Raw genomic sequence first — 11791 nt, 5'->3', positions numbered from 1 at the left:
ACATTTTCCTTTAAAAAAATAATAAAAACATGTTGTCAGAACCATCTGTTCACAAAACAGGAAACCTGTAAAGAAAAAAGAAGAACACCCTCCCACAATAACATTTACAAACCCGCACACATCAATATCAGCATCAAATACAAGATAACAGAATTAAACAGCACATAACTAACACTAGATAACACTCTACCTTTATCCAACACTACGTCAAACACAAAACTACCAAAACAGCACCTAACTACTCCAAAACTACCTTGAAAGTAAATTAAATTAAACTTACCTTAACCGCTGTAACACAGCTCCTAACTGTGAGGTTTGTTCTTCCAAAATGACCTAAAAACAAAACAGATAGACAGAAAAGTGAGGACATGAGAAAAAAAATGGCTGTGTAATAAAAATGAAAAAAGGACTGATGCCCCATAGACAAGTATGGAGCAATATTAAAAAATCCTCAAAAATTAAATGTATATATTTATTTATTGTAGCAAAAATCAAATGTTCAAAAAATATACAAAAATGTGTAAAATGTATATTATCAAAAAACAAAAATATATTTAAAATATGTTAAAATATATGTTTGTTTCATGTTCTGTAAATGTGCAAACAATATGAAAATGTTTAATAATGAATATATGATAACAAATTATTACTAGACTGTAGTTCAGAAAAATGTACAATTTTGAAATCTGTTAAAACAAATGCAGGTAAAAACATATTTTTGATCATACAATTGTACATAAAAAATGTATGTTAAAATATATTATTGCTCTTTAATAAAATCTAAATAACATCAACATTTCTGAATCATGTTTTTAATATTGTGAAAAAAGTATAACAAAAACAATGTAATTGTGAACAACAAAAATACATGGTTTTTCAGATAAAAATATTCACAATAAAAAAACATAGATTTCCTTTCTTATTTCAATGTACAAATTAACTAATAAAATTAATTTACTAGTCCAACTCCAAAACCAACTAAACTCAGGGAAAATGCTGGATGATAAACCCGAAAAAATACTATTCCTACTCCAAAACCAACTAAACTCAGAGAAAGTGCTGAGCAATAAACCCCCAGAAATTACTATTCCAACTCCAAAACCAACTAAACTCAGGGAAAGTGCTGGATAGTAATACCCAAACAAATACTATTCCAACTCAAAAACCAACTAAACTCAGGGACAGTGCTGGATAATAAACCCCCAAAAATTACTACTGCAACTCCAAAATCAACTAAACTCAGGGAAAATGCTGGATAATAAACCACAAAAAATTACTATTCCAACTCCAAAACAGACTAAACTCAGAGAAAGTGCTGGATAATAAACCATAATAAATTACTATTCCAACTCCAACAAAGCTCAGGGAAAGTGCTGGATAATAAACCTAAACACATTACTATTCAAACTCTAAAACCAAGTAAACTCAGGAACAGTGCTGGATAATAAACCCCCCAAAAATTACTATTCCAAAACCAAAACCAACTAAACTCAGGAAAAGTGCTGGATATTAAAAACAAAAACATAACTTTTCCAACTCCAAAGCCAACTAAACTCAGGGATAGTGCTGGATAATAAACCCACAAAAAATACTATTCCAACTACAGAACCAACTAAACTCAGGGAAAGTACTGGATAATAAATCCTTATAAATCTCCTCTTCATAAATCCAAAACAAAAAATAAATAAAAATAACACTTAATTAAAAGAAATATATAGAAAAATAAATAATAATTTGGAAAAAAATACATGTATAAAAATGTACATTTCTTTAACAAATTTAAAAACACAATTTTTTTTACATTTCTAACAAAAAATGTCAAGAATAAAATGTGAAATAAATAATTATTAAAAATTAGAATTATTAAACAATTGTAAGTATTAACTTGAGACACCCCTTCTCACAAAAATAAAAAAAAATTAAATATGGCATTCTAAATTAAAGATACATTTACATATCTACACATACAAAATTATCCAATTTTTAAACTTTTTTCAACTAAAAATAATTACAAAATATATATATATATTTTCAATAAATTTAAAAAAATAAACACATCATATCTTTAGATCAATTATTTATTAATTAAAAAAATATTTCTGAAATATTTTACACAATGTACTAAAAACTTTAGCAACTAAAAATAAATTCAACATTTTTTTTAAACATTTCAACATTTACATTTATTTAAAAAAATGATTTAAGGGCAAGATGGCATCTGAGTAGCAGCTACTCGCTGCAGCTCCGCTGGTCCGACCCCTAGCTAGGTCCAAAATGCTTTCATGTGGCAGTGACTGCATCAGAAAAGAAGCCGGAATGTTGTAATTTGTACCAATTACCTTATTGCATGGAACGGCTGCTCTTTATGACTATGGTCTCGCTCTCGGCAAAGTCAGCAAAGGAACGCGCCCAGAGCGGGTGGCGAGGCAAGATGCTCTTGACAGCACCCTCCCAAACAGCGAGCCGGCTGTTTCAGGCTTCCTCTTTTCACTCTGCCCTGCAGCGGAACCCAACGCTGTCCTGTCTCGAGGCAGCGCTATCAGAGATCTATAATGCTCTGATGGCCTCACAAGACATGGAGAAGAGAGGCAGCTACTGTTGCTGGATTCAACGGATGATACACTGTGTACAGAGTTCATGGAGAAAGCAGGAAAGACAAGTAAGGATGGCGGGCCATGTGGGAAAAAACATTAAAGCCAAAAGAAGTCAGCCATTAGCTCCCTTTTCAACCAAATCAGCGCAGTTTCCCACCCAGAAATCCTACCATATCACCCAGAAACGCGGGGCTGAGAAGCAGAGATCAAGAGGTGGGAATTATTCCAAAAGACAGGGGTGAACAAGGGGCCAAGCAAATTAAGCAAAGTAAAAAAAATCAAGGAAAAAGCACCAACACCCCTGCCAAAATCCCTAACTCTCAACCATTAACTCTAATTTGTTTGGCCCAACAGAGGTGGGGAAAGTGCAAAATGAGCTTGTGGAAGCGGCATTGGAAGATCAGTTTGCTCTAACCGTTCTAGGGGCATCCCTTGCAAGCATAAACGATCCTGGCAGCTTTTCTTCAGGCACTCCAGCAATACCGGTTGCAAGTCCCCTCATACCAATGGGAATAGCTGGGGAATTAGGGGCAAAAGTTGGTAATGTACAGTTAGGAACTGCCCAGTCTGAGATTTTATGATCTCCATCACCCCCTGACTCAAGAACCTCAGGGATAGAGTCTTACACCAATAGGTGGTAGCAGATGTAATCACTGCAAACACGTGCCTTGAAAATTAACCAACACCAGCAAATCTAATAAACACTCAGCCAGACAATTTTGATAACCCCGGTAACCAGGATAAGTCAGTTACCATTGGAAAACCCTATTCGGTGACAGATGAGTCAGAGCTATATGAGACTGGCATTTATACATCTAGTGAAGGCGAAGCCAATGGTAAGAAGCAGGATTGGGGAACTAGTACGGACTCAGGGACCTCAGGGCAAATCAATGTGCAAAAGAAGAACTCGGGAATGTACTGAAAAAAAAGGAAAAAAATCAAAGCAGACACAAAAGTGGGGAGACTATGGAACAAGGAAGCAGTGCCGCGCTTAGATGGGTTTATTCCTACTCCCAGTTTGCGACTCCATCAGATTACACTATTCGCTCAGGTGGCAATTTCTCGGCTATGGGAGATTTGGGCAGCGAGAAATCTGGAATCCCAAGAAGTAAAGAAGAACCCACCCTCGCTGAAGTCCTACAGTCAATCAAGGGCTTCCAAGAAGAGGTAAAGCTGGACAATCGTAAAAACCAACAAGCTGCACAGAAACTGCAGGGCACAATTAGGAAAGTGGGTCGTACTTGCACTGAAATCGCTGACAGAATGTCATCTGTCAAAGTGCGCACTGAGAATCTGGAGCTAGATGTCTCTGCACTAAAAGTAAAAGGAGACGCACATGATTGTATAGTCGAGGATCTAAAGGCAAAGGTCAAGGAGCAGGAGAGTAGACTGTGACAGAATAATCTTCGCATTCTTGGTGTTCCAGAAGGAGTGGAGGGGAGCGATCCTAGGGCCTATATAATTTCACTTTTCAAAGGAGCATTTCCTGAGTTGTAATCCTGGGACTGGGACAAGGAAATTCAACAGGCTCATCGCTTCCCGCTAACACTTTCTAAACGGTCTTTGTCTCCAGTGAAATACCCCGCGCATTGCTAGTACATTTTGGTAAGTTTCTTTTATGCCAGGCACTTTTTGATTTAGCAAGACCTACAAGTTGAGGGAGTTTAATGTTGTTACTTTTTTCAGCAGGCCTGACTTTGCTCATGCCACAGTGGAGCAACGATGGAGGCTGAGGCAGCTATTTGCTCCTTTTCAATAAATAGGGGCAACGGTCTATCTGCAGAACCCAGAGCGCTTAAAAATGAATCTTAATGGAGTCACACGTAGCTTTATTCCTAAAGTCTAAAGTGCAAGCTCACGCTTATTTGAAAGAAGCTACAGAAAAAAGAAGAGAAAGAACCAAGGTTTAAATATTTAGATATTTATTGGCATAAAGGTTGTGTTTACACTAATGAATATTTGTTACATTGGTTATTATAATTTGCAATCACACTGCTAGGGTGGTTATCCTAGGGAAGGGGCTGGACCGGAGCGGGGTACAGGGTTCTGTTTGCTCAGATGTCCATACCCTGGTTCGCGGTAAACCAGGCTGCCCATATGAGTGGTAGCGGGCGGGGAGGGATCCATATGGGTTGGGATAGGGAGGGGGAAGGGAAGGGTTCGGCATTGAGAGAGTTGACTCAAATTCTTGGTTTTCACTATTTATTTTATTTGCATAGAAGGAGTTTGGTCATTTTTAATGAGTAAACTACACATAGCAACATCTAATGTTGTTGGGCTCAATGATTCCATTAAACGATGGAATACCGCAGCAGCTCTTCGGCTACTTAATCCCGACATTCTATGTTTACAAGAAACGCACATAGAACACAGATCAATCTTTTGGATTCACTTGGTTATACAGTAGTAAGGGCCACAACACAATGTGCTAGGGTTCGGGGTGGCAGTATTATCCGCAAAGTGCTCAATTAAATTTAAACGGACACTAGTTGATCAACATGGGAGGTAGGTTATCGTCGAATGTTGAGGGAAAATGGGGATTTACTCGCAATATGTTCTTTATATGACAGTACCGCAGATGACCCAGCAATTTTTGATTTCATGAATAATGAGTTGGCTAAATGGCTGTTTCCATCAATCATTTGTGGTTAATTTGCCTGCCAACAAAAACATTTCTCTAAATAAAGATTGGATTTATTGTGGGCGAAAAACGAAGGTTTTTAAAGCCTTGAGGACATTATGTTCCGAACAGGCACTGATCCATATTTGGCATGCACAACATCCCACCGATACTGGCCGTACTTTATATTCTTTTCCACACAATAGGATGGTAAGATTAGATTTTGTGTTTGCAACTCACACAATTCTCCAATCATGTTCAATCAAAAAGACTCCATGTATCATTTTAGATCACAATTCCCTAGTGGTGAAAATAAAGGGGGTCATAGGTGGCACCAGAGAACTGTCTAACTGGACCTTCGAACGATCCCTTCTCTTAAATGATGACTCCTATAAACGTATGAAACTTTGGATCCCGCAATTTATCAAGGATAATTTAGGCAGTACAGGGATCGAGATTGTATGGGACACACTAAAAGCTGCAATCAGGGGAGAAACATTGAGTTTTTCTCTTACCCTAAATAGGGATAAGCGTCAACTCTTGGACAACCTGAAAGCCCAACTGGCAGTTGCAAAGGAGAATTTAATCATTGCTATTAGAGATGGAAAGGAGTCAGCAGAAGCACTTGCCAAAATAATGCCGTCAAAATCATCTGTGTTAGAACAAATCGAAAAAAAAGCTGCAGATAGAATATTAACCTGGGGGAAGGAAGCATAGCGAGCATGTTGGACACTGCCTCGTGGTTAGAGCAAGGCAAAAAAACACCAGGAATATTATTACAGAAATGAAAGATACCACTCATAATACAATTGCAGACCCCAAAGGTATTCGGAATGTATTCCATACTTATTATCAAATTCCATATCGCAAAACTAACATGGCGCACAAGACATTAATACATACCTTAACCAAATTCCAGCGGTACAGTTAGTGCAAGATGACCAGGCGCTACTTGATGAGCCTCCTCAATGGATAGACGCCTTATTATGTATAATAACCTTTCCAATGGTAAAGCTACTAGCAGTGGCTGCTCCCCCATTGGGGCGTGGGGGTGTCGCCCCACTGCTTTCTTGCTGTGCGAGAAGGCAGAAGCATAAATGGTAATTTTATGTTTCTGCCTTCTTGCACGGCTAGAAAGCATAAGTGCCTGGTTGGGGTGGGCGGTCCAGCTCGAGGGCAGGGGGGAGTGGCTTGCTCACTGTTGTGGATACGGACTGTTTGGCTGACCAAACAGTCAATACCCACAACAGTGGGCAAGCCACTCCCCCCTGCCCAGAGCAGGACCACCCACGCTCCCTTTTACTCTATGTAGGCTGCTGCAGCAGCCTACAGAGAGAAAATGGCCCAGGTAGGGCGCGCTCCCATGCGCCTCACCAATCGCAGTGCTGCCATTGCAGCATTGTGATTGGCGGAGGGGAGGAAAGGAGGGAGGCTGCATTTCCTTGATGGCGAGGGCTGCTGCAGGAATTGGAAACGGTGGACTTCGGGAGCGGGAGTCGGACTCGGGACCCATTCAGAAGTGGGACTGTAAGTTTTCAATATTTTTCTTTAAACCCCTCCCGCCTCCTCCCCCTATCCCCCGCGATGAGCCCATTTGCACCGCCCTCCCACCCGCCCGTCATGCCGGCTGCGACTGGTGCTGTGCCTAATTTACAGTATAGTTAGGCTCTGTTTTTGAAGCGCGCACCCATTTAGGAAGAAGGGTGCCTCAGCCTGGCTAAACATAATTGTTTGGGAGCTGCACTCTTCTAACTCTTAACTTGGCTATGTTCACTGTGTGCAGCATTCCTCTAACTTGTGCGGTTGATTGTGTCTTTATGAAGTTGACCTGGTTTCTGGAAGGTTAAATGACACTATTCGAATCACTTTCCGTTTAAATATTCTTCTGGAAGAATCATAAAGCGCATTTAACAACGTAATCCTTTGCCAGAATTGCTTGCAGACGTTTCTGGACAGGATAACATGGCAATCGGTCAGGAGAAATTGCAGATAAAAGTCAGATCCTTGTGAACAATGTGTACTTTTAAATTTTTCCGTCAGGGGAACCTATGCGAGTGGAATTCCGTTTTTATCCCCGATTATTTGTGCATGCGAGCCAGCACAATGCTGGCTCACAAGGCCTACCATCTTACTGGGTTGGAAGGTTGATTAAGGGAAACATTTGCATAAAACTTGACAGACGTCGGATTTGTCGCTCAAAAACTTTAATATACCCAGTAAATTCCTGCAGTCCCGGCTGTCTCATCGGCAGAGCTGTGCCGCAGAAACACAACTGATATTCTGTCTGCAAGAGAGATAAGTAGATGCTCTATTATATATTTTTTGTGTGAGTCTGGCTAGGCTGACTAGGATGGATGTATGTTTTATGCTCACCACTTTCAAATGTCACCAGTCGCTACTGGCTACTGGGCTGGAAAATATTCCTGTGGAATTCTGTAAAAAGTTCTCTACTGAACTAAAAGAGGTTATGCTCAATTTGCTCATTCATGTGTTTAAGGGGAGGAAGCCACCTGAATCATGGTCTCAAGCTAAAATGATCATTCTTCTGAAAAAACACAAACCTCCTTTGGAACCAGCATCCTATAGCACTAATACGCTAATTAATGCAGACAGCAACATTTATTCTAAAATTTTAGTGGGTCGTCTAGCTGGGGTTATACATGAAGTACTATCACCATGGCACCAAGGCTTTATCCCTGGCCGTGGCACCATTGACCACATTCAGAGAGCTATAGCTTTGCTTGATACTGCCCATATCTAAAGACCCAATAGCACTTATTCTATTGGATGCGGAAAATGCATTTGACAGGGTTTCCTGGTCCTTTCTGTGGGAGACCCTGTGAAGGCCTGGGATTGGGCAGGGATTTATTTGGGTTTTCGAAATGCTGTACGTTCAGCCTACTGGAAAACTACTTATAAATGGAATGTTGACAGACACATTTAAAATTACGAGAGGTACTCATCAGGGATGCCCGAGCTTACCACTTTTGTTTGCTTTATATATAGATCCTTTTATACGATTGTTCGAAATTAATAGAAAAATTAGCCCAATTATTTATCATGGCTGGGAAACCAAAGTTCTGGCCTATGCCGACGACATAGCTTTAGTAACAACTAATCCAAAAATAGCGATGGTTGAGCTAGAAATAGAGGCGGAAAGATACGTAATCTTATCGGGATAGTCTCTTAATAGATCAAAAACTCAGATTATCTGCAAGAACGTCAGCATGGGCAATGATTTACACCAGGTAGAAAAGGCTGCGTATCTGGGAGTGGACATCTTGGCCAACGTTGATCGGATAGTTGAGTGCAATATAGAACCCTTGATTAATAAAATTAAACCTTAATTAATCAGACTACATAACTTTCATCTCTCAACAATTGGTAGATGCAATTTAATTAAGATGCTCTTTTTCTTCCTAAATTCTTGCATTTCATAAGAGCTATTCCGTTAGAATTTAGCACCACCTGTTTGAAAAGGATCGAAGACCTATTCTCTCAATTTATATGGGCATCTGAAAAGCCCCGAAGAGCTTACAGGTTTCTTTCCCTATCAAGGGAAAGGGGTGGGTTGGCAATGCCAAATATAAAACTTTATTATTGGGCTCCAACTATTCTGTATAATCTAACTCTTTTCTTCAACAAGCCTACAGATAACTGCTTGGGAGACATACCCACCCCAATAGAACTTATAATGGGCAGGGATGCATTGGGATGGATCTGGAGATTCTTGAACCATTCTCACTAAAAGAAAGTCCGCTTTAGGACACTTTTAGTTGGGTTTAAAACTACAAAGTCGATCTGTAAAATGTTAGGACCGGGTCGTCTGAACCATTATACTCCAATTTATAATAATCCTAATTTGCCAGAAATTTTTAATGACTCAATAATTTAAAAATGGCAAGATAAAGCCCTGTTGAAACTTGGTGACTTCTATTCCCTATTCGAGATAGCTTCATTTGAAAATCTTAAAGAAAGATATGAATTGGACTGGAGAGATTTCTATAAGTATTTACAAGTACACAATTTTTTGAGGAAAAAATGTGGCGGCCGAGCAGGGTTTATAAGCAATAAGCAGGGTTTATAAGCAATCATTTAATAGATAATTTGGGAAAGAAATATCCAACTATTGGATCTCTATAAAACTCTCTCAACTTACTGATGCTGGATGATCTGATACTGCATGCTAGGAAGTGGGAAGAGGAAATTGACATCACTGAAGACTTATTTTTCCACTCAACTGAATTAGCACGATGGGGGCAATTAGGATGACGGACAGACAAAGTCCGTCCACCATCTTGTCGGGGGACGGGACCGTCCGCCATAGGGGCGGAGGTCCCGTGCCTCAAATTAGGATGCACCCGCCACAGTGGCGGGTTCATCCCGCATTTTTAACATTGCGGCGGGCGGTGCCTGCCACATGGTGCAGGGAACTGCCAAGTGCATCCCCCAATCCCCCAGGGACCTGCAAAGGTCCCCCAAAGCCAATATCCGCCAGCCCTTGCATGGCGGTATCACCGTCATGGAAGGGCCTGTATACCACCCACATCGTAATATAGCTGGCCGTGCTTACTAGGCACGGCCACCATATTACTGGCCCAGCACCGCCCAGCTGGCAATCGGAACGATTGCTGACTGATGGAAAAGTCCGCCCGCTGCGATACCCCCGCCAGGATACTATGGCGAGGCGTATTTCTCATTACGATGGTGTAACAGTCGCCACCACCGGCTCAGCGGTGGTGATCGTTACACCATCGGAATTAGCCCCATAGACCCTAAAGGCTTATATGGAAAGGTACAGTGCATTTTAAAAGTAAGACATTTGCATTCATGTTTTACATGTCCTGACAGTTGACCCATTGGGTAGATCGGGGTGAACCTCAACATCTAGGAGGTAATGTATCCAGAGACGAGATTCAAACCAGCATTTCAAAATAAGTCAATAAGAAAGGATTGACACAAAAGGGATTTCAAGATTAAAATTTAGAAATAAACATGTAGGTTTATTAAATGTTAAAGTCCAATACAGAAATGTGAAAAAATCAAATGCAATAGTAATCTTATTAATATACACAGAAATAATTTGCCATGAAGGCTCTAAGTAATGGGAATAGTACAGAATCAGAATTAGACTAAGGAGCAGATTTTGAAACTGACACCCTCTGAGGCGGAAGCCGGAGGTTAGACGCTCGCTTTTTAAAACTTTGCTTTGATTGTTTATTTGTTTTTAAAGACCTGTACTTGATTAAAAAGCCAGGCTACCACTTCACTTACAGCGGACATAGCGCTGTCTGGTGCCAGAGTCGGAGCACGAACGCCAAACACTCGTGACACGAGGCCACGCCCCCAGGCAGGCCACGCCTACATCCCCCGCCTATAAGACAGCGCAGACCAATAGCGCGTCTTACTGAAACTGACACCCTCTGAGGCGGAAGCCGGAGGTTAGACGCTCGCTTTTTAAAACTTTGATTTGATTGTTTATTTGTTTTTAAAGACCTGTACTTGATTAAAAAGCCAGGCTACCACTCCACTTACAGCGGACATAGTGCTGTCTGGTGCCAGAGTCGGAGCACGAACGCCAAACACTCGTGACACGAGGCCACGCCCCCAGGCAGGCCACGCCCACAACCTCTCTCCCCAAATGTGCCACCAGCGCAAGCGCAGCGGACGAGCGCAGCGGGAGCGCCGTTTGCGCGCCAAAGGCGCGCCTAAGGCAAGCCCGTCTGCGCCCGTCCGCGATCGTACGCGGTCTAGGGCTATACCCCATGTCCCTCGTGAGAACCATATACGGTGGAGTAAGCTAGAACTGCTAGCTCTCTGCCCTAGCACTGCTGAGTTGTGTAAGCACAAACTAAAAGTAGAGGATAACATAGGCTGCGAACATTGTCACTTCTCCTATGATCCTGGTAGGAGTATGGTCACTAAGGACAATACCTTACAATGCGGACTGATTAATGTCCGCTCTTTACGCAAACACAAGCTAGATCTATACGATCTACTCACTGAAACACATTGGGACTTGGTATTTCTAACCGAAACATGGCTGGATGAGGAATCCACGCCTGATGCCCTTGAGGCACTCCCAGAGGGATATACAATATACAGACAGGACAGACCCATAGGCAGAGGAGGGGGCATTGCAATAGTTGCACAGGAAAGTCTACGTTGCCAGTTTAATCATGTGCCTATCCTGGACAGCGAGGCAGGGAGCTTCACGATAAAAGTGAATAACAACTACACACTGGAAGGAATGTTAATTTACAGACCCCCTGGCCCCTCAACCAGGTTTGAGGAGAGTCTGGTTGAATGCATTATAGAGACCTCGATATGCAAAAATAAATTCATGGTACTCGGTGACCTGAACCTACATCTCAATAACCCGTCCGACAACGCCAGTAAAAACTTCTGTCAAGTATTAGAAGCTTTACAACTAAATCAAATTGTAAGTGGGCCCACCCACCAGTTAGGGAACTTACTAGATCCCATATTTGTTAACTGGGGGGAAGTAGAAGCGAAGACTCCCATCCCTATCCCCTGGTCGGATCATCACCTGGTACCTTTTACCATTCAAATTCCT

Source organism: Lissotriton vulgaris, chromosome 4_1, assembly GCF_964263255.1.
Source record: "Lissotriton vulgaris chromosome 4_1, aLisVul1.2, whole genome shotgun sequence".
In the NCBI taxonomy this organism is placed as follows: domain Eukaryota; kingdom Metazoa; phylum Chordata; class Amphibia; order Caudata; family Salamandridae; genus Lissotriton; species Lissotriton vulgaris.
Note: the sequence above shows the minus strand (reverse complement) of the source record.